The 25,362-nt window shown below is 40.9% G+C and overlaps 1 protein-coding gene across 1 annotated transcript in view; it reads right to left on the bottom strand.

Moving 5' to 3' along the window:
- Positions 1-25,362, bottom strand: part of LOC117668967 (serine protease 27-like) — a 51,428-nt gene that overhangs the window by 6,130 nt on the left and 19,936 nt on the right. The gene's annotated exons all lie outside the window — the stretch shown is intronic.

The raw sequence follows: 25,362 nt of genomic DNA on the forward strand, positions 1-25,362 counted from the left end.
GTTGCCCAAATTCTCTGGATCTAAAAAGGAGTAAAAGAACTACTACTTCCTTTAAACAGGTGATACCATATCATCATGAAAGGACATATTCTCTAAGTCTACTTAGTCAACCACTACTATAAATAAGCCATGAGAATCTTATTTACTTTCTTAGGCTTCAGAAAATTAAAATGTGGCATATATAAAAATAATTTTATTATATGATATGTACAAATTCTTGTTATAGAATGTGCTTCCTTTGTTTTATATGGAATAAAAAGCATACATTTTATTTGTTACAGTCAGAGATCAGTTTATTATACATGCTAGGCCTCAATTTTAATACATTTCTGTCACAACAAATTATTTCTCTATGTATTTCTTGATCCAAAATTAGGAGAGAGATCTTCCAAATACAATCAACCAAATGTTCAGAGGCCTGTCATTAGTACTGTCATTTGCATCATATAAAGGACCTTTAACTGCCTTTTGAATTGGCCAGCATGGCACAGACAAGCCACTATCGTGTCCTAGCTGACAACTTCTTTCAATATTTAGCCAATTAATATGACTTTTAAAAGTAATGAAAATAATTGTCTATAAATATGTAGTGAGAAAACAAATAAAGTGACTTTTTATTCATGGCTATATAATATGTATTTTCCATAATGGAGCTATCTTTTCATGAACAGGGAGAGAAGGTGGGATGGGAACAGTCGACAAAAATTAGGATGAGAGAAAATCATTAAATTATTGTGGAAAGGGAAAACTCTTACATGTAACTGGGTTTTATTAATCTTTTTATTAATATAAAATAATGCCTGTTGCTTTAGGACATGATTTGCATTTAAAGAGCCCAAAATATCCAATGTCCTTATGGTATCAGAGGCCTAATAGAATCAAAAGAGAAAATGCGAAGTCAAAAATGTTAAATATATATTTTTTATTATCTTGTAATTGAAACAGCAGTTCAGAACTCTCTAACTTAGTGAATGGCCTTTGTTGTGACCTTGTTTACCTGAATGTTATTCTCACTATTTAGTGTCAATTCCCAAAGTGGCTTATCCCAATAGCACATTCCAAGCCAAGATCCTGTAATTAACTATAATTGAGAGGCTGATGCAACCAGGTACTCAATTATGTCTTGAGTCAGACTTACAAACTAAGTTTGGATTGAACTTTGACAAGGAGTTGATTAGTAGCCCAGAGACCAATTCTCAAATCCCCTGGCCGCAGCTGTTCCCTATCTTGCTTTGCTGTATAATGAAAGCAATAAGTAAATGTGACAGCTGCTGTCAGAAGAAACACAGAAGTGTTGTTGTGCACAGAATTATGTACAAAGGTAAAGCATAGTTCAGATTAATTTATGTACACACACACACCTGCCAACACAATGCAGGCAGGTGTAATCAGTTCTACGTTACATACTTAGATGTTCTGATCAATCTAGGCATGAGGCAAACATATGATTTTAATGCAACTTAATTTTATGAAAGAGTGTATTTTTTAGTCAGTAATGTTCCTTGACAATCCCATACAGAAGAGGAATTTTCCTCTCAGGGTACTATGGATTTCTTTAGATGTCAAAGACCTCAAAAGCTTTTTTCTGATGTTAGACAGCTTCTGTTTCTTTTGTATTATATCTACATATAAACACACAGTAAACGCATACACTGTACTATAATGAATACTAAACAACCCATTTTCTTGTGGATGTTTCTCAAAGTTATATTAACATTTATTCTTCCAGTTCCTGACTTGGATATATATTTTAAACCGCATTGCCCCGGTAAACAAGCCGTGTTCTGCCTCAATGATGACACCGTCTGTCACTGCGTTATTTTATTTACCAGCTGAGCTCATTATTTCTGGACTGTCAGACTCTCCGTAGCTTTGCCAACTTCTTATCAGTAAGCTACTGATCCACCCACATTCCTTCACTTGCTTCTCACACTCTTTCCTTTGTTCTCTTTCCAGCAAGGTCCGGCTGATATAGCCGGCAAGAATTATTTTCAAAAATGTAACAATTAACTTTTCTTAGTTAGTGAGGTGTTTTATTTTCTTTATAACAAATAAATGAGTTTTATTAGAAACCTTCCTTCGCGTTTCTTTTCAGATTATTGCAACTTGGAATAAGCCTCGATTCATCTCCTCCTCTAAACCAGGGTAATTAGTCCCAGAGCCAAACATGGGATTAATAAATGCCCTGACATTCTGGTAGCAGAGGACGGTTTGATTTATGGCTTTTTTCCTTGTTTTGTTATTTCTGATAAGAGCGCATAGGCAATTAGTTTTTAGCTACTGAGGTACGCTAATTATATTGCTGAGATGCCGAAACAGAAGTAAAACAAATACAAAATGTATTTTGCTGAGAAGGTGGCAGAAAGGAGGTTTCCAGATTTCCAGCCCCTTACTACAGCCACACGCCTGGAACAAGAAAAAGCCGTGGGAACAGAAATGGAGACAGATAAGACAGAAGCTGTTTTTGAAGATGATGATTTACGACTGAGGTCAGTAACATTTTCTTCTGATCTTCCAAGCTCTGAAAAAGTCTCCCCAGAACCTTCTGAATTTGTAACGCTCGGTGCAAGCACTGCTGAGCAAAATTACTCCCACGCACAGAGAGAAACAATTCATTACTCTTCTCAAAGCCCTGAGCTCACCCAGCGTGAGAATGCTATGAAAGCCTATCGTGACCGTATAAAACTCTATGAACAGCAGCTATCCCAGGCAAAAATGGCTATATCTATGCTTGAGCAAGATATGGGAGATAACTTAAATTTTTCAAAAAGCGCCATATTGTCTTCTTGCTCAGAGCCAAAGACACTCCCCCTGGTGGATCCTGTGTCAGGCCAATTAAGGCAAAGAGCACTGCATACGTCACATGAAAGTCTCCCTGATCAAGTTACACATGTCTTACATAACCACTCCTACTCTAAAGCATACAATGCCCCGTATGCAAAGCTGCCCGAAGCTAAAGGTGCAGCACCATCTGCTGGCAAAAGTAATTTACTACAGGAAGCTGAAATGCCACAAGTGTTTCCACAGGCCCAAACTCAAACACCCCCTGGCGGTGTTGGTGTCCTTTTAGATGGAACACAGCAAAGGCAAATGACTGCATCTCCAGCAGGTCATGCCAATATTGCAGCTCAAGCACAAATGGCAACTGGAATACAGCAGATTCCAGTGCATCAGCCACAGCAGCTACAAATGCCTGCATATGTGCCCCAGCCACAAGTGCAAATAGGGCCACCTCCTGGCCCACCTCCAATGGCACAACCAAGACCATTTTTAGGTCCACAACAGGCACAGCAAATACCACAGGCATTCCTGCCAGCACAGCCAGCATACCAAGTGCAGGCTCCTCACCAGGCATTTTCTGTCTCTCCACTAACTGGTGAGTCAAAACTAAAAATGTCAGGACACAATTACAAAGCCTGGGTCAGTGAGATTACACTATTGCTTCTTAGAGAAGGCAGTCATTGTATGGTATTTAACCCACCTGCTCAACCATGGGACTTTGCAATAAGAGATTTAGAGATAAGGGCCCGCACAACATTATTGATGTCCATGGATACTGAACTGCAGGTCACTTTTCCACCAAATACAACAGCCCGTCAAATTTGGGCTGAATTGGAAAATTGCTATAGGCCTATCTCAATTGAATCTTCATGTTTACTCATGTCTGAACTCCACGGTTCGAGATTGAAACCCAGTGAACAAATTGGAGGACATTTGACCAAACTGAAAGGTCTGAGAACAGAATTGAGAGAAAGAGGTCATAACATTGAAGATATTCAAATGATCAGCATCATTATTAACTCTTTGAACTATGAATGGAAAGATGCTGTTACAAAAATTAACCAAGTCCCAATTGCTCAACGCACAGTGGACAATGTCTGTAGACTTTTAATTGAAGAAGAGGCATTCATGCTAGCTACTCCACACTTGAGAGGACCACCCACATCAAAAGCTCCAGCTAGGCGCCCCTTCCGAGGAAGAACCTACGCTCCAAGGATGCCAAGGTGCAACACCTGCAATCGTGTGGGACATGCCACCCGGGATTGTCCCCAACGAGTTCCAGCTCCCGTCACGTACCAGCCCAGAGGAACAGATTCCAGAGGCAGAGGCAGAGGCGGAAGACAAGGTCGTCGTGGTCCCCGGCGTGATCCACAAACTCCACTCGCCACATTGGCTTTAACCAATGATCCACAACCTCAACCAGAGTATGACAGACGACTCCTGTGGACTTTGGACAGTGGTGCAGCATTGCATGTTACCTACAGAAAGGAACTTTTCACAGAGATGCACGAGCCTGAACCAGAACTACGTGAACTTTATTCTTTTTCCAATCATCCTTGTCAGGTCAAAGGAAAAGGAACTGTTTATGTTGAAGAGCTCGATGCATTCATTCCTGATGTTTATTACATACCAACAGCAACCAGTAATTTGCTTAGTCAGTGTCACTTGTCTAGAATGTTAAAATTCCAGGTTCACCACCTTGAAAAAGCAAGTTACATAGTTAAAGATGGAGATATTGTTGCTGAAACCATATTAATTGGTGGTGTTTATTACTTAAAGCCAAAGCCTAAAACACAAACACAGGCAAGTATGCAAACTCCAAAAACGGAACGCACAGGCCCAGATAGAGATGCTCCAGAGAGAGATCCTGTTGCTATTCCTAAGGCTCCTAAAGCCAACAAAAATAGAGTTGGTAAACAGTTTGCTCAGAGCAAGCCTGAGGTTCCGCATAAAAATGTTAATGTTGAGAATTCACTAACAGGTAAACCTTTGCATTCCAGGTGTATCCACAAATGGCATAGAAGATTGCGGCATGCCAGTTTCCGTGTTCTTAGGAAGATGCCGGAGTTCGCAAAAGGTTTGGATCTAAATGGGTGTAAGGTGTTTTTGGATTGTGCTGTATGCAAGAAGGCCAAATCCAAAGCAGCAGCCATTCCCAAACACGCTACACGCCTGTCAACACGCATTTTTGATTTGGTTCACATTGACATAGTTGGTCCATTCCCGCCATCATTTGGTGGTAGAAAATATTTTCTAACAATTGTTGATAATTACTCTAGATATGGATATGTATATCCTATGAAAGAAAAATCAGAGACCTTTCAGATCTTTAAAGACTTTGCAACCCTTGTTTCTACCCAACACCAAGTTCGCATCGCCAGAATCCAGAGTGATCGTGGTGCCGAGTTCATGTCTCAGCGTTTCCAGGACTGGATGCGTAAGAATAGAATTATTCATCAGACTTCACCCCCTGACATACCGGCTCACAACAGAGAGGTACTGCAAACCATGATGCGTTGTCTCCTAGAAGACGCCAACCTTGATATGATATACTGGGGTGAAGCTATCAAGTATGCAAATTACATTGTTAACCGTACTTGGAGCAGTGTAACAAATCAGACTCCTTTCTTCATGTTGTATGGCTACAAGCCCGACCTTAAAAACATCCATATTTTTGGTTCATATGCTATGGTGAATATTCCCTTAGCTCAAAGAAGAAAAGGAAGTCCAGCAGCAAAAAGACTGAGATTTATGGGTATTGATGATAACTCAAAATGGAGCAAATTTATTGACTCTAAACATGTAATTGTGATTTCCCAATCTGCTAATTTTGAGGAAGATATTGACTGGTCCAGGATTCATTCCAATGATCCTGGAGTTTATTTTCCCAGAGATGATACTGCTGATGCCACGCAGATTGATGATCAAGATTCCACTGATTCTTCTCAACCCAATGTTCCGTCTTCGCAAGCCGCTGATGCTGACGCTAGCGACAAAAGTGAGGATGAGGACGAAGCAGAAGAAGACTGGACAGTTGTTCCGAGACGTTCCAAGAGGGCCACAAAAGGGATCCCTCCACAACGATATTCTTGGCAACTGACAAAAGCACCCTTGCCTTTGATTTGCAATGTTACACTTCCACCTGATAATTTCACACAAATCAAGCAGCTCCCTGATTCAGAGCAAGACAAATGGTATGATGCAATGCAGGTTGAAATGGACAGTCTAAAGAAACTTAAAGTATTTACACCTGCAAAACCTCCAGCAAACAAAAAGGTCATTGGCACTCGATGGGTCTACAGAATCAAAAAGAAGCCAAATGGTGAGTCATTGTACAAAGCCAGACTTGTAGCTCAGGGTTTCGCTCAACGTTATCCTGAGGACTACACAAATACTTACTCACCGACAGTCAGAACTGAGAGTGTAAAAATTGCTTTAGCAACTGCAACTATCCTTGGTTTAGAAGTTTTCCAGTTTAATGTTGACACGGCTTATCTACATGCAGACCTAGACGAAGAGATCTACGTGAGAAGTCCTCCAGGATTCCGACAGCAAGAAGGGGATACCTGGTTCCTAAACAAAAGTCTTTATGGTCTGAAACAATCTGGTTTAATGTGGTATTTATGTCTTACTGACAAACTAAATTCAATGGGCTTTATTAAGTCCGAAACTGATGAGTGCGTGTTCACAAAAAGATCTAACAATGCATATGAGATAGTTCTTGTTTATGTTGATGATATTGTTTATATTGGTCCAAATAAGCAAATGAGTGAAATTTTTGCCAAAGCTTTGCAGAGATACTTCACATTGAAATCATTAGGTCACATTAGCACTTATTTAGGTGTTCAGATTGAAAAGACACAGAAGGGGTTTAGTCTTTCACAAGAAGATAAAATTGAACAAATTTTGCATCATTGCAACATGAAGGATGCTAACACAACAAAGACACCCATGCAAACAGATTTTCACAACTTGACACAAGAAGAAAGTCCTGAGTTCGAGGATCAAACACTTTATCGTTCAGTCATTGGGTCACTGTTATACATTAGTAGTTGGACCAGACCCGACATTGCACTTAGTGTTAACCTCTTATCATGACACGTAGGTAAGGCAAAACAGTTTCACTGGACATGTATTAAGAAATTATTGAGATACCTAAAATACACTAAACACATGAAGTTATTGTTAGAACCAACACATACTGATTATGCAGAATTATGTTGTTATGCAGATTCTGATTGGGCAAGTGATAAGAAATCACGTAAAAGTACTTCAGGTTATATGATGTTCTTAAATGGATGTCCTGTTTATTGGCAAGTACGTAAACAGAATTTTGTTTCTTGTTCATCTACTGAAGCTGAATATGCTTGTGTTTCAGATGCATGTAATTCCCTAACTTGGTTTGATGCTTTAGTCACAGATATCTGGACACACCCGATCCGACCGATCACCGTGATGGAAGACAATGAATCGGTGGTTTATATTTCTGAATCTCATTTCACAGGTTCTAGGTCCAGACACATTGACATCCGTTATCAAAACATAAAACATTTAGTGAAAAAAGGTTTTGTCAAAATGCAATATGTATCTACACATGATCAAATTGCTGATATGCTCAACAAACCACTTCCAGCAGCTCAACACGAGTATCTGCGTGAGAAGATGTGCCTTATTTGATGATGAACTGATATTCGCTCAACTGGCAAAGAAGGGAAATGTCACTGCGTTATTTTATTTACCAGCTGAGCTCATTATTCCTGGACTGTCAGACTCTCCGTAGCTTTGCCAACTTCTTATCAGTAAGCTACTGATCCACCCACATTCCTTCACTTGCTTCTCACACTCTTTCCTTTGTTCTCTTTCCAGCAAGGTCCGGCTGATATAGCCGGCAAGAATTATTTTCAAAAATGTAACAATTAACTTTTCTTAGTTAGTGAGGTGTTTTATTTTCTTTATAACAAATAAATGAGTTTTATTAGAAACCTTCCTTCGCGTTTCTTTTCAGATTATTGCAACTTGGAATAAGCCTCGATTCATCTCCTCCTCTAAACCAGGGTAATTAGTCCCAGAGCCAAACATGGGATTAATAAATGCCCTGACATTCTGGTAGCAGAGGACGGTTTGATTTATGGCTTTTTTCCTTGTTTTGTTATTTCTGATAAGAGCGCATAGGCAATTAGTTTTTAGCTACTGAGGTACGCTAATTATATTGCTGAGATGCCGAAACAGAAGTAAAACAAATACAAAATGTATTTTGCTGAGAAGGTGGCAGAAAGGAGGTTTCCAGATTTCCAGCCCCTTACTACAGCCACACGCCTGGAACAAGAAAAAGCCGTGGGAACAGAAATGGAGACAGATAAGACAGAAGCTGTTTTTGAAGATGATGATTTACGACTGAGGTCAGTAACATTTTCTTCTGATCTTCCAAGCTCTGAAAAAGTCTCCCCAGAACCTTCTGAATTTGTAACGCTCGGTGCAAGCACTGCTGAGCAAAATTACTCCCACGCACAGAGAGAAACAATTCATTACTCTTCTCAAAGCCCTGAGCTCACCCAGCGTGAGAATGCTATGAAAGCCTATCGTGACCGTATAAAACTCTATGAACAGCAGCTATCCCAGGCAAAAATGGCTATATCTATGCTTGAGCAAGATATGGGAGATAACTTAAATTTTTCAAAAAGCGCCATATTGTCTTCTTGCTCAGAGCCAAAGACACTCCCCCTGGTGGATCCTGTGTCAGGCCAATTAAGGCAAAGAGCACTGCATACGTCACATGAAAGTCTCCCTGATCAAGTTACACATGTCTTACATAACCACTCCTACTCTAAAGCATACAATGCCCCGTATGCAAAGCTGCCCGAAGCTAAAGGTGCAGCACCATCTGCTGGCAAAAGTAATTTACTACAGGAAGCTGAAATGCCACAAGTGTTTCCACAGGCCCAAACTCAAACACCCCCTGGCGGTGTTGGTGTCCTTTTAGATGGAACACAGCAAAGGCAAATGACTGCATCTCCAGCAGGTCATGCCAATATTGCAGCTCAAGCACAAATGGCAACTGGAATACAGCAGATTCCAGTGCATCAGCCACAGCAGCTACAAATGCCTGCATATGTGCCCCAGCCACAAGTGCAAATAGGGCCACCTCCTGGCCCACCTCCAATGGCACAACCAAGACCATTTTTAGGTCCACAACAGGCACAGCAAATACCACAGGCATTCCTGCCAGCACAGCCAGCATACCAAGTGCAGGCTCCTCACCAGGCATTTTCTGTCTCTCCACTAACTGGTGAGTCAAAACTAAAAATGTCAGGACACAATTACAAAGCCTGGGTCAGTGAGATTACACTATTGCTTCTTAGAGAAGGCAGTCATTGTATGGTATTTAACCCACCTGCTCAACCATGGGACTTTGCAATAAGAGATTTAGAGATAAGGGCCCGCACAACATTATTGATGTCCATGGATACTGAACTGCAGGTCACTTTTCCACCAAATACAACAGCCCGTCAAATTTGGGCTGAATTGGAAAATTGCTATAGGCCTATCTCAATTGAATCTTCATGTTTACTCATGTCTGAACTCCACGGTTCGAGATTGAAACCCAGTGAACAAATTGGAGGACATTTGACCAAACTGAAAGGTCTGAGAACAGAATTGAGAGAAAGAGGTCATAACATTGAAGATATTCAAATGATCAGCATCATTATTAACTCTTTGAACTATGAATGGAAAGATGCTGTTACAAAAATTAACCAAGTCCCAATTGCTCAACGCACAGTGGACAATGTCTGTAGACTTTTAATTGAAGAAGAGGCATTCATGCTAGCTACTCCACACTTGAGAGGACCACCCACATCAAAAGCTCCAGCTAGGCGCCCCTTCCGAGGAAGAACCTACGCTCCAAGGATGCCAAGGTGCAACACCTGCAATCGTGTGGGACATGCCACCCGGGATTGTCCCCAACGAGTTCCAGCTCCCGTCACGTACCAGCCCAGAGGAACAGATTCCAGAGGCAGAGGCAGAGGCGGAAGACAAGGTCGTCGTGGTCCCCGGCGTGATCCACAAACTCCACTCGCCACATTGGCTTTAACCAATGATCCACAACCTCAACCAGAGTATGACAGACGACTCCTGTGGACTTTGGACAGTGGTGCAGCATTGCATGTTACCTACAGAAAGGAACTTTTCACAGAGATGCACGAGCCTGAACCAGAACTACGTGAACTTTATTCTTTTTCCAATCATCCTTGTCAGGTCAAAGGAAAAGGAACTGTTTATGTTGAAGAGCTCGATGCATTCATTCCTGATGTTTATTACATACCAACAGCAACCAGTAATTTGCTTAGTCAGTGTCACTTGTCTAGAATGTTAAAATTCCAGGTTCACCACCTTGAAAAAGCAAGTTACATAGTTAAAGATGGAGATATTGTTGCTGAAACCATATTAATTGGTGGTGTTTATTACTTAAAGCCAAAGCCTAAAACACAAACACAGGCAAGTATGCAAACTCCAAAAACGGAACGCACAGGCCCAGATAGAGATGCTCCAGAGAGAGATCCTGTTGCTATTCCTAAGGCTCCTAAAGCCAACAAAAATAGAGTTGGTAAACAGTTTGCTCAGAGCAAGCCTGAGGTTCCGCATAAAAATGTTAATGTTGAGAATTCACTAACAGGTAAACCTTTGCATTCCAGGTGTATCCACAAATGGCATAGAAGATTGCGGCATGCCAGTTTCCGTGTTCTTAGGAAGATGCCGGAGTTCGCAAAAGGTTTGGATCTAAATGGGTGTAAGGTGTTTTTGGATTGTGCTGTATGCAAGAAGGCCAAATCCAAAGCAGCAGCCATTCCCAAACACGCTACACGCCTGTCAACACGCATTTTTGATTTGGTTCACATTGACATAGTTGGTCCATTCCCGCCATCATTTGGTGGTAGAAAATATTTTCTAACAATTGTTGATAATTACTCTAGATATGGATATGTATATCCTATGAAAGAAAAATCAGAGACCTTTCAGATCTTTAAAGACTTTGCAACCCTTGTTTCTACCCAACACCAAGTTCGCATCGCCAGAATCCAGAGTGATCGTGGTGCCGAGTTCATGTCTCAGCGTTTCCAGGACTGGATGCGTAAGAATAGAATTATTCATCAGACTTCACCCCCTGACATACCGGCTCACAACAGAGAGGTACTGCAAACCATGATGCGTTGTCTCCTAGAAGACGCCAACCTTGATATGATATACTGGGGTGAAGCTATCAAGTATGCAAATTACATTGTTAACCGTACTTGGAGCAGTGTAACAAATCAGACTCCTTTCTTCATGTTGTATGGCTACAAGCCCGACCTTAAAAACATCCATATTTTTGGTTCATATGCTATGGTGAATATTCCCTTAGCTCAAAGAAGAAAAGGAAGTCCAGCAGCAAAAAGACTGAGATTTATGGGTATTGATGATAACTCAAAATGGAGCAAATTTATTGACTCTAAACATGTAATTGTGATTTCCCAATCTGCTAATTTTGAGGAAGATATTGACTGGTCCAGGATTCATTCCAATGATCCTGGAGTTTATTTTCCCAGAGATGATACTGCTGATGCCACGCAGATTGATGATCAAGATTCCACTGATTCTTCTCAACCCAATGTTCCGTCTTCGCAAGCCGCTGATGCTGACGCTAGCGACAAAAGTGAGGATGAGGACGAAGCAGAAGAAGACTGGACAGTTGTTCCGAGACGTTCCAAGAGGGCCACAAAAGGGATCCCTCCACAACGATATTCTTGGCAACTGACAAAAGCACCCTTGCCTTTGATTTGCAATGTTACACTTCCACCTGATAATTTCACACAAATCAAGCAGCTCCCTGATTCAGAGCAAGACAAATGGTATGATGCAATGCAGGTTGAAATGGACAGTCTAAAGAAACTTAAAGTATTTACACCTGCAAAACCTCCAGCAAACAAAAAGGTCATTGGCACTCGATGGGTCTACAGAATCAAAAAGAAGCCAAATGGTGAGTCATTGTACAAAGCCAGACTTGTAGCTCAGGGTTTCGCTCAACGTTATCCTGAGGACTACACAAATACTTACTCACCGACAGTCAGAACTGAGAGTGTAAAAATTGCTTTAGCAACTGCAACTATCCTTGGTTTAGAAGTTTTCCAGTTTAATGTTGACACGGCTTATCTACATGCAGACCTAGACGAAGAGATCTACGTGAGAAGTCCTCCAGGATTCCGACAGCAAGAAGGGGATACCTGGTTCCTAAACAAAAGTCTTTATGGTCTGAAACAATCTGGTTTAATGTGGTATTTATGTCTTACTGACAAACTAAATTCAATGGGCTTTATTAAGTCCGAAACTGATGAGTGCGTGTTCACAAAAAGATCTAACAATGCATATGAGATAGTTCTTGTTTATGTTGATGATATTGTTTATATTGGTCCAAATAAGCAAATGAGTGAAATTTTTGCCAAAGCTTTGCAGAGATACTTCACATTGAAATCATTAGGTCACATTAGCACTTATTTAGGTGTTCAGATTGAAAAGACACAGAAGGGGTTTAGTCTTTCACAAGAAGATAAAATTGAACAAATTTTGCATCATTGCAACATGAAGGATGCTAACACAACAAAGACACCCATGCAAACAGATTTTCACAACTTGACACAAGAAGAAAGTCCTGAGTTCGAGGATCAAACACTTTATCGTTCAGTCATTGGGTCACTGTTATACATTAGTAGTTGGACCAGACCCGACATTGCACTTAGTGTTAACCTCTTATCATGACACGTAGGTAAGGCAAAACAGTTTCACTGGACATGTATTAAGAAATTATTGAGATACCTAAAATACACTAAACACATGAAGTTATTGTTAGAACCAACACATACTGATTATGCAGAATTATGTTGTTATGCAGATTCTGATTGGGCAAGTGATAAGAAATCACGTAAAAGTACTTCAGGTTATATGATGTTCTTAAATGGATGTCCTGTTTATTGGCAAGTACGTAAACAGAATTTTGTTTCTTGTTCATCTACTGAAGCTGAATATGCTTGTGTTTCAGATGCATGTAATTCCCTAACTTGGTTTGATGCTTTAGTCACAGATATCTGGACACACCCGATCCGACCGATCACCGTGATGGAAGACAATGAATCGGTGGTTTATATTTCTGAATCTCATTTCACAGGTTCTAGGTCCAGACACATTGACATCCGTTATCAAAACATAAAACATTTAGTGAAAAAAGGTTTTGTCAAAATGCAATATGTATCTACACATGATCAAATTGCTGATATGCTCAACAAACCACTTCCAGCAGCTCAACACGAGTATCTGCGTGAGAAGATGTGCCTTATTTGATGATGAACTGATATTCGCTCAACTGGCAAAGAAGGGAAATGTCACTGCGTTATTTTATTTACCAGCTGAGCTCATTATTCCTGGACTGTCAGACTCTCCGTAGCTTTGCCAACTTCTTATCAGTAAGCTACTGATCCACCCACATTCCTTCACTTGCTTCTCACACTCTTTCCTTTGTTCTCTTTCCAGCAAGGTCCGGCTGATATAGCCGGCAAGAATTATTTTCAAAAATGTAACAATTAACTTTTCTTAGTTAGTGAGGTGTTTTATTTTCTTTATAACAAATAAATGAGTTTTATTAGAAACCTTCCTTCGCGTTTCTTTTCAGATTATTGCAACTTGGAATAAGCCTCGATTCATCTCCTCCTCTAAACCAGGGTAATTAGTCCCAGAGCCAAACATGGGATTAATAAATGCCCTGACACCGTCCTTACAGTTTTAATATGGGAGAACTCAAGGGCAGCACTTAATGAATTCTCCCACTGCATTTCCCCTTCAGCCCAGTGATATCTGTTGGGGGGGGAGGAAACTAGTTTTAAAAATGTAGTGGACCATATTGAGTGCCTATGTGTGGGATAGGTGCCTAGGAGAGAGATTTAACTACCCTTCAAGTTGTCTGAGTAATAGGTCATCATACATATGTACATGATGTACTCATATGAACAGGTGCAGACCAGAGGTGCGTTGCTCCCAGTTCTGTCCAGTTCTTTAGAACCAGTAGTAAAAGCAGCAGGAGACTCCGCCCACCCGCTCGGACATCATAATTGACAATCTGCGTATGCGCAGAAGCGCACGAGAGAGAGCAAAGCAGAGAATCGCATGCATGCAAGTGAAGCACATACGAGTGCTTCCATTGCGAACCGGTAGTAAAGGTAAAGGTAGTAAAGGTGCAGACGTTCTCCATGCTGCTGAACTCTCCTTTGGGCAATTTCTGCACATTGATCTACTATTCTTCTGAGCTAGATCTGTTTAAGCCCATGACCCGCACTCTTCTGGAAATACATTAAATCCATGTCATAAAATATTAGCCCAGCTGACAGATTGCATACCCAGCAGTGGGAATGCAGACTGAAGAATGAGGAATTCTCTCTTTCAACCATTTTCCCATTTCATGGAGTATCCCTTCATTATGCACCTGACTTGGCCGTTTTGAGTTTTTTTAAAAACACAATTTTAGCATTCTTCCAGATAAGCAATATATATATACATATACATATGGACCTAAACAGAAAAAGATAATTAGTAAATATTGCCAAGGAATGGCTATGCTGGCAATAAGTGGCTTTGGCTCATGGCCTTTGGCTGTATATGTCATTTGTCACTTGTCATTTGTCATTTGGGCTACAAAGGGGAAAGTGCATTGTTTTTTCCATTCCACCAACTTCCAAGTTATCCCAAACTACAAGAAAATGGTAATGAGTGGCCACAACTGGCAGCACCTGGCAACAATCTGTAGAGAATTCAAAACAACATTGAAGCAAGCAAAATGGCACGCATGTCCTCCAAAATAATAGAACCCATAAAAACACTGCCATGTGAAGCCTTTTGCTGGCCAAAGCTATAGAAAATCTGTATATAAGATACTGAATGCTGGATGAGGAATTCTGGGAGTTGAAGTCCACATACCTTAGAGTTGCCAAGGTTGAGAAACACTGACATAAACACCAATATTGCAAGGCAGGTGTTATAAAAACTGTTTGCACCTCAAGTCTTGGTATCAGAAGAAAAGGGAAAACTGTAATAGTTAGTAACTTTAACTGGAAGAGACAAATACAGTTTGGGGTTTTCTCTGTGATAGGCTTGGGATGAACTGAAGCAGTGGTGGGATTCAAATAATTTAACAACCAGTTCACTGCCCTAATGACCAGCTGGGTAGATATGGCTCGGTGGTCATGTGACCATGTGGATGTGGCCAACTCAATGTCACTCACATCGATGGGCGCTTCACTTTAGCTGTTACAATGTAATAAGGGTTAACCAGAGAGGCAGTTTCTGTAAGCAAGGCAATAAAGATTAGACTAGAAACAACATCAGAATGTTTTCTTCCTGCCTTCCTTACAGGATTAGCCCTGTAAGGTGGAAAAAAAACAAAATAAGATTTCTTCCAACAACCGGTTTTCTGAACTGCTTAGAAAGTTAACAGCCGGTTTTTCTGAAAATGTGCGAACTGGCTGAATCCCACCACTGAACTGAAGGTAAGAGCAGAGCCTCTAAAATGAGCACAACATCTACTTACCCTGGTTAGCAAGATACAGGGATGAATCCATAGAGACTTTAGTGTTCCCATCAACTTTTTCTTGTTAGCCTAGAGCCGTGATGGCAAACCTATGGCATGTGTGCCACAGGTGGCATGCTTAGCATATCAGCGGACACACAAACTCAGCTCCAGCACACATTCCCTTGCGGCCAGCTGATTTTCAGGTCTTCTGAGCCCACCAGAAGTAGGGAAACAGGCTGTTTCCTGCCTCCGGAGAGCCTGGAAGGGTGGGAAAGGCCCATTTTTCTTTCTCACAAGGCTCCAGGGCCTCTCTAGGAGTCTGGGGAGGGCAAAAATGGCCCTCCTCTGGAGGCCGAAAACAGCCCATTTAACAACTTCCAGTGGGACCAGAAGTTGTTGTACGGGCCGTTTTTGGCCTCCAGAGGACCTCCAAGGGGATGGGGAAGGCTGTTTCATCCTCCCCAGACTCCTAGAGAGGCCCTGGAGCCAAGTGAGAAAGAAAAATGGGACTACCGGGCCATCACGTGCCAGGAGCAGGGGGATGGGAGTCATGTGCGCAGGGCATATAGAATTATGGGTGTGGGCATGCACGTGTGCGACCCCCTGCCCCCCCCCCCTCCTGGCACATGATGACAAAAATGTTGCCATCATTGGCCTAGAGTCTTCCTATCCTACCAATTTTAAATTTTAGATTTCTGGCAGACTCTATTTCTCCACATAATTTCTATCTTTGCAGTTTTTGACCACATGCTTCCTTTTTTTTCTGTCTCTGGCAAAGTTTTCTTATTCCTCCCCTTTCATGTGATAAGATTCTGACATTGCATTTTAAGTTGTAACCAATCAAGAGTCATAATGATTTGTGAATATATGTTATTGTGGCACTTTTTAGCATTTGTCCCACATAGTTTCAGGATCTCCTTTTTTCACTACTCATAGTCACTCGTGCCCTAGGTACCTCCAAATTGGACTCTTCTAATGCACTCTACATGAGAGTGTCCTTGTAGAGTATCCAGAAACTTCAACTGGTTCAGGATGCAGTGATGCTGACAGTTATGTATGCTCTCAGAAGAGCACATATTACACCTCTGCTCTGTGGGCTGCATTGACTGTCAACTTGCTTCTGGATCCAAATCAACATGCTGATTTTAATATTTAAAGACCTTCATGGCCGCCTCTCCCCATTTACATTTGTCCATCCCATTAGATCTGGCAAGGAAGCCGTGTTGCCAGTACTCTCTTCCAAGGACCTACATTTGGTGGGTCCCATGAGACAGGAATTCTCTGCCATGGCATCTGCCCTATTGATTATTTCTCCTCCCCAAAATCAGGTTAGCCCCAGCCCTGCAATCATCCTGGAAATTCCTCAAGAGCTTGTTATAGCAAAAGGCCTGGGAGTCCCAAGGAACCAGAGCTGAAACTCTTGTGGGTTTCAGCAGGTTCTGACCAGTTCTAGAGAACCAGTAGCAGGAGTTTGGAGAACCGGGAAATACCACCTCTGACTGGCCCCGCCCCCATCTATTTCTGCCTCCCGAGTCCCAACTGATTGGGAGGAAATGGGGATTTTGCAGGAACCTTCCCCTGGAGTGGGGAGGGAATGGAGATTTTACAGTATCCTTCCCCTGGAGTGGGATGGGAATGGAGATTTTGCAGTATGCTTCCCCTGCCATGCCCACCAAGCCACGCTCACCAAGCCATGCCACACCCACCAAGCCACACCCACAGAACCGGTAGTAAAAAAAATTGAAACCCATCACTGAACCAGAGATATTCTTAGTTGGCTCCATTGTGGTGGATCTTCTGTTCTTTCAGTGAGATTTTATATTTTAAATTTGTTAAGTGTTTTTTTCATTGTTAACAACTTTTATAAATGTATAGCAATTGGTTTTGAATATTTATTGTTTATTAATTTATTGTTTTTATTGATTGTTATACAGAGTCAATTCTTGTGAGATGGGGGGCCATATAAATTTGATATAGAAATATATTATTATATGATGTTTATATTTTTCATGATGCATTAGTATTAATAATATTAGTATTATTTGATGCACTATTTCTGCATTTTCTGAGCAATTTGTAATGTTAACCTAATAAGAGTAACAAGCATCAGTTAACAGAATCATAATCAATCAATTTGGTGTGCCATCATTTGAAGATAGCATGTTCCTCCCTATTCATCTCTAAACAGACCTAGTGACAGGAAGGAAGGAAGGAAAGAAGGAAGAGTTGTAGCTGATTTATTTGAAGGAAACATAAATTACTGAAAATCAGAAATAGACAGTTATTGTAATTATTACTGCAAGACCACAAAAACCTACCCTGAAAGCATTTTCATAAAAATATGTTTTTTTTAAAAAAAGGCTTTTACATTATGCTCGTAAAACCAAAATAAGTATTACTGTCTGGATGTCCCAGGTTATGGTTAGAAGGCTTCATTTCACCTACAAGCAATCTAATTTCTTTTCTTCTGGGCTTCTTTTTATTGTTTATACTAAAAACAGATTGTGTATATCAAGTTCTGCACTATGAAGGAAATTCCAGACAGGCCTACTTCTCAATTTACTAGATTCCAATTATTCCAATTTTCTTTTATTCTTGTCCTATTTCCTCTACTACTGGCAAAATACTCTGCAGATTTTCTCAGCCAGTGCTACAAAAGATGTTTCAATCAAATGCTTCCAGGCATTTGAATAGTTTTCAGAATCTTGAAATACAGCTTTAGTCTTTATTCCCTAATATTAGTCTCTTGTGAGTTTCCAATGACCTTATATGGATTAAAAGATATATGTATCCTAAACCAAGTGGTGTGTTTTTCCCCTCTCTCGTTAGTATAGCATCAATAATAAGACAATGTCATCTGTATTATAAAAAGATGGATGATTACTAAATGATAAAGGAAACTCTTTGCTACAATTCAGTGATTATCATTTTTTTTTGTAGCATAGTTCTAGTATCTGTAATAAATAGGTGGTTTAAACAAAGTTCAGTTGTTTTTAAAAGAGCACTTATTTTTACTAAGTAACTATATCAAATGTGAGTACATTAACTGAAAATTTGATCTGTATTTTTATTATTTTATATTTTTAATTTAATCCTTCAAGGTTCAGTATAGCAGACTCTTGAGAACAGTTGACTTTGTTGTGCTAGGTTTATCTATGCATTATATATAGGGAAGTGACCTGTTCCAGGCCTGACAATAATACAGGTATTAATACCAGGAGTGGGTTCTACTTACCTTTACTACCAGTTCACAATGGGATCGTGCGCACTTGCTCGCTTTGCTCGTGTGCACGCATTGCTTCTGCGCATGCGCAGATCATTGAGGACGACATCCGGGGCGGTGGGTGGAGACTCCCTCTGGTTTTACTACCGTTTCTTGCAAACTGGGGAAAATCCACCCTTGGTTAATACCTCTTGTCATCCAGAGTTGCCATTTCAGTTGCTTCCTGGAAACACACGCCCAGAAATCCAAAAGAGATCTGCCTGTTATATCATTCAATCTGCCTTTCAACTCTTGCACAGTGAAAAGTAGATTTATTATTTATTATTTTATTTTATTTTATTTTATTTTATTATTTTATTTTATTTTATTTTATTTTATTTTATTTTATTTTATTTTATTATTATATTTTATTTTATTTTATTTTATTTTATTTTATTTTATTTTATTACTTTACTTTACTTTACTTTACTTTACTTTACTTTACTTTACTTTACTTTACTTTACTTTATTTTATTTTATTTTATTTTATTTTATTTATTTTATTTTATTTTATTTTATTTTATTTTATTTTATTTTATTTATATGCCACCCTATCTCCGTAGGACTCAGGGCGGCTCACAACAATAAAATATCTGAATAAAAGCGTGTTAAAATACATATTAAATCCCCCCCCAGTCCAGGCTGAACAACCATGTATTTAAATCGCGGTGGAAGGTGCGGAGGTCAGGGGCCAACCGGAGCCCCAGAGGAAGTTGGTTCCAGAGAGTGGAAGCACCCACAGAGAAAGCTCTGCCTCTAGGGGTCACCAGTTGACACTGTCTAGCTGGCGGCACCCTGAGTAGGCCCTCCCTGTGAGAATGCACCGGGCAATGGGGAGCTGTTGCTGGTTGCAGATGGTCCGACAAATATCCTGGACCTAAGCCATGTAGGGCTTTATAGGTCATTGCCAGCACCTTGAATCTCACCCAGAGGGCAACTGGCAACCAATGCAAGTCGCAAAGGAGAGGTGTTAAATGGGCATATAAGGAACCACCCATCACGACCTGCGCGGCTGTATTCTGTACCAGCTGAAGCCTCTGGATGGTCCTCAAGGGCAGCCCTAGATAAAGAGCATTGCAGTAGTCAATACGGGAGGTGACAAGCGCATGAGTAACTGTGCGTAGGGCATCCCAGTCCAAATAAGGGCGCAACTGGCGCACCAGGCAGACCTGGGCAAACCCCCCTCTGGTCACGGCTGTTATATGATCTTCTAAACTCAACCGTGAATCCAGGAGGACACCCAAGTTGCGTGCCCTGTCTACCGGGGTTAACACCTCATCCCCTATAGACAAAGATGGAACCTTTAGATCGGATCGGGATACCAGTACCCACAGCCACTCGATCTTGGCAGGGTTGAGCCGAAGCCTGTTTCTCCCCATCCAGACCCGTACCGCCTCCAGGCACCGGGACATCACTTCAAGGGCATCACTGGGTGGGTTCAGGGTGGATATAAAAAGCTGGGTATCATCAGCGTACTGATGATACCTCACCCCGAAACCATGGATGATCTCACCTAGCAGCTTCATATAAATGTTGAACAGAAGATGTGAGAGGACCGACCCCTGGGGCACCCCACAAGTGAGGGGCCTCATGGCCGACCTCTGCTCCCCCGCCAACACCGCTTGCGTATGACCCAAGAGGTAAGAGGAGAACCACCGTAAAACAGTGCCTCCCACTCCTAACCCCTCGAGATGTCGCAGCAAGATACCATGGTCGATAGTATCAAAAGCCGCCGAAAGATCTAATAGGACCAGAACAGAGGAATAACCTCTGTCCCGAGCCCTCCAAAGATCATCCACCAGTGCGACCAATGCTGTCTCCGTGCTGTAGCCAGGCCTAAAACCCGATTAGTACAGATCGAGGTATTCTGGTTCATACAGGGCCATCAGGAACTGACGTGCCACCACGCTCTCAACAACCTTCACAAGAAAGCGAAGGTTGGAGACCGGACAGAAGTTATTCAGAACAGCTGGGTCCAAGGCAGGTTTCTTGAGGAGGGGCCTAATCCCCGCCTCCTTCAAGGTGGCAGGAAAGCTTCCCTCACCCAATGAAGCAGTTATCACTGCCTGGATCCAGTCATGTGACACCTCCCAAACCAAATAAACCAGCCAGGAGGGGCATGGGTCCAATATACACATGGTCGCACTTATTTATTTATTTATTTATTTTATTTTATTAAATTTATATACCGCCCTACTCCCAAAGGACTCAGGATGGTGAACAGCCAAAAAAATAAAACACATAGATTACAAAATTTAAAAGACAGTATAAAACCACATTAGATAATTTGGCCCGGGACAAATTAAAACACCCCCAATACTTTAAATTTACAATTTAAAAAGTTTAAAACTTAGTTTCCTCATGATCCTGTCCACTTCCTCCGGGTTGACATGATCAAACTCCTCCCAAATGACAAGACATGCCACCTCCCCACCGTCTGACCCTGTCCAATCGGAGGCCAAGCCGTCCCAAATCTGAGCGATCTTGTCCAGCAGATGCTGACTAAACTCCTCGGCTCGCCCTTGCAGAGGGTCCTCTCCCTCCCTCTGATTCAGGAGGAAGCGGGATACCCTAAACAGGGCAGCCAGGCGATTATCTGCGGACACGATTAGGGCGGAGGAGTAACGCCACTTCGCCGCTGCCATATCCACTAAGTAAGATCGTGTAAATGACCTTAGCTGTACACAGTCAGATTCGGAATGACTGAGTTGCCAACATCTCTCTAGGCCTCTCCTGCGGCGCTTTATCTCCCGGAGCTCCCCCGTAAACCACGGAGCCAGCCGGGATCTGCGTCAAGTCAGAGGCCACAAAGGCACGACCCGATCGAGAGCCCCGGCGGCTGCCTTATCCCAGGCATCCACCAGGGTCGCAGCCGGGGTGTGGGAGAGAGAGAGAGAGAGGTATCGTCCTCAGCTCCACCTGGAACCTCTCTGGGTCCATCAGGCACCTGAGGCGGAACCAGGTGGTCGGTCCCGCATCCCAGCGAGGGGGGGTGGTGGCATACTGGAAGTCTAGCCGAAGGAGATAGTGATCGGTCCATGACAGGGGGTAAATAGCAGATTCTCCCCCACCGAACTCAACCCGCCACTGTTCCGAGATAAAAACAAGATCGGGCATGTGGTCCCCCTCATGAGTCAGGCCCTGAATAATCTGAGTCAGGTCCATGGCTGCCATGGAAGCCATGAACTCCCGAGCCACCCCCGACACCCCGCCCAGGGAAGGCAGGTTGAAGTCCCCCAGTACAATAAGTCTGGAAAACTCCACCACCAACCCCGACAGGGTGTTGAGCAGCCCAGGCAGGACCGTTGTCATGCAGCTGGGAGACAGGTATGCAATCAACAGGCCAAACTGCCCCTGCGGACCTCATCTCATGAGGAGGGTCTCACATCCATCTATCTGGAACAGTGACCTCCCACAGACTGAAGGTCTCCCTAATAACAACCGTCACCCCCCCCCCACTCTGGGCCCTCAGCTGATGTAGCACCCAGAAGCCTGGTGGGCAAAGTTCTGTCAGAGGGACACCCCCCTCTGCGCCCAACCAGGTTTCCGTAATGCAAGCCAGGTCTGTGTTTTCCTCCTCAATCAAATCACAAATGAATAATCTAATTAGAGAGTCAATTTGGTCTTGTGCCATGCTAGAAAGGAGATTGTGAGTTCTAGGCCCATTTTAGGCAGGAAAGTTGGCTGGGGAAAATGGAAGAAGGAAAGAGTATAATGTATATTCATCAAATAATAATAACTTTATTATTTATAAGAATAATAAAGATAGGATAAAAATCTAATAAATAGACACATGGGTGTTCACATTCAAAAGTATCTGCTTTTCGCCGTGCAAGAGATGAAAGGTAGATAGAATAGAGTAACAGGCAGAATCTAATCTAAATTAGGCTAGATAAATTTGGATTGTAGATTTAGATTATCTATAAACTAAATAATATTAGCTAGATAGATTTAGATTAGCTAAATTAGGCTAGATAAAAACAGATTAATATTCTTCTACATATTGGCCACCCTGGTGTCCATTTAGTTGTATCTCCAGACTTCTTGATCAGAACTCCAGGTGATACTGGAATTTTCCTCACTGTATGATATTAAGCTTCCATAAGTTTTTATCTAAGAAAATTCTGACATTTGTATAATAACTTACTCTAGCCCAATTAAACTTGTTATGTGAAAGATCTAGTATTAAAGCAGAAATGCACAAATGAAAGCCCTTCTCTTAATCTTGGGTGTGATTCCAGAGGACTTTCCAAAATTCTCACTGAACTGCAATTTCTATTTAATAGAAAGGGGAAAGGCAAAACATTAAATGCACTAGAATAATATTATGCTTATATTTTATTTTATATTTCATAGTTCTAGTAATTACAGTTAATTTTGTTTTGATTACTTGTTGAACAGCCCAGGGGTACCATGAAATAGAGCACCTCTACATTAAAGGAACGAGGTATGCAAGAAAACATTGGGACACCAAGATCTACTCTGGGCTATTCATATTCTTGATTGCATCTGAGAAGATAACTATTCATTCGGCTACATTCAAAAAGGTTGATAAATCAGAATTCACCAGAAATCTGAATAATTGCGATCAAACTTGTTAGCAATTTGTTTAAGTTAGGTCAAGTAAATTTAAATCCATTTTATTCATATAGCAGTAAATGCTGTAAGCCTGCACTATTCACACCCTCCTCCTGGAATATGGGCTGGTAGCCGAAAAGAGCTCGTGCATTTGCCTCTCCTGCTGTTTATATGAACAACCCCGTCTCTTACACATATTACCTCCCATCCCAACCTGCTTAGTATCTTAGTATCTTAGGCCAGTTATAGAAACTTTTAATATCTTAAGCTTTTTGAAGATTTTTCTCTCTGTACCATGAACATGGCTGGTATTTGGCTACCATGGGAACAAGTTATAACCTTATGCTACACACACATGCTCCCTAATGTAAAAAGCTTATAACTTTTTTTAAAAAAATCATCCCTTATCACCATCTTTTGTTCCCAAAGGCTAACAATTCCTATGGAACTTCCATAGCCAGCTTTTCTATGATGAATACAGACCCTAGATATCTATTGATCACTGTGGAGGAGTGACAGGACAAACTTGCTAATGAGGACCATCAGGACAAAATGCACCTAGAGCAGAAAACAGGGACACGTCCGCTATAAAAATGGTAAATATTCCTCATTCTCTATGGTACTTTAGTAAGAATTTTTAAGAGAAATGAACCCAAGTCTATTATTCCCATACAATTTATTCATCCATTACTTCAATTTTCTTGGTCTATATGATTGCCAATCAAAGCAACCAGTTTCTGATTTCTTCCTTTTGAAGGTAGCATAATTCAAAGTACAGAAAAACAGATCTACGAAAAAAATCACAGTCAATTTTGTTTAGCCGTTAAGAGTGACAAAATCAAAGGTAAGTGATTTCATTCTACTTTCTCGGTTGGTATGTGGATATCCAATAAAAAGAACTGGACTTCTTTTTTAAGGATATGCAGTTGTAGAATAATATCACCTCAAATGAATAGATAGAAGATAGTGATTTCCTTTGAGATATTAGTGACAATTTGAATTGTCACTGAATTGATTTCATATGATTTCTCTCAATCTTACATAAGTCTAGATACTAGAGGCTCCAAATTCTGAAAACAAAAGTGATTCCAGTTCCTAGCATTGTACATAGAAGAAAACTTCTTTCTTCTATGTCTTTTTAATAGCAAGAAAGAAAAGAGAGAAGGAAAACATAAAACAATTGCAATTGGAAAGTAAAGATTATTCTAAAACTTCATGAAAGTCCCTGAACAAGGAAGGGAAATTAAATAATTAAAGATTTGTTTGGACATACTTGAGAAGTGAACCCGACTACCCCCTCCTGAAAATCAGGGTAGGCAGTACACTTTCATAGCTCATCAATAGGAAGTCAGTTGAATTTTGTTCACTTCCAGACACTAATATTTTACTGTAAAGATTTACAGCATAGTTTTAAAAATAACAGTGATGATACTACAGGGGTAGAAATGAAATATAGGTGGACTTTAGATGTAATGCACTCTAGATGTGCTAGAAATTCTGCTACATAAACTTAATAACTCAGTAAAATGTATAGCTAAGATAAACAGAGTATATTATTATTATTATTATTATTATTATTATTATTATTATTATTATTATTATTATTATTATGTGATTAATGTACCAGGCTAGAAAGCGGGAGGCCATGAGTTCCACCTTAGCCATGAAAAACAGCTGGGCCAGTCACTCTCTCTCAGCCCAACAGGGTTATTGTGGGGAAAAATAGGAGGACGAAGATGTATTAGATATGTTCACTACTTTGTAAAAAAATAAAAGTAGGATACAAATAAATGCAATGCAATGCAATATTAAATAAATGCTGCATTTTCCCTACATTATAAGATGGATATAGATTTTTTTTCCAGTTTAAAAAGGGTATTCTAATGTTAAAGGTTCAGGAAAGACTTCCCTGCTCAAACTAATGTTGTCCAGTTTTAACATCCTGTGATGAAAAGTTCAGAGGATGCTAAGTTCCTGAAAACATCCTGTGATGAAAAAGTTCAGAGATGATTCAGGGAACATAAACATATTATCCTGATCACGCTTACATGAACACACTACTGAAGTAAACAAGAGTTATTACCAATATTATTGATAATTTAAGAAACAATGATATTAAAAGGTCCAATGATCTTTACACCAAGAGATGCACAGC

The sequence above is a fragment of the Pantherophis guttatus genome, chromosome 4 (assembly GCF_059756535.1).
Source record: "Pantherophis guttatus breed Tessera chromosome 4, ASM5975653v1, whole genome shotgun sequence".
NCBI classification, from domain to species: Eukaryota; Metazoa; Chordata; class Lepidosauria; order Squamata; family Colubridae; genus Pantherophis; species Pantherophis guttatus.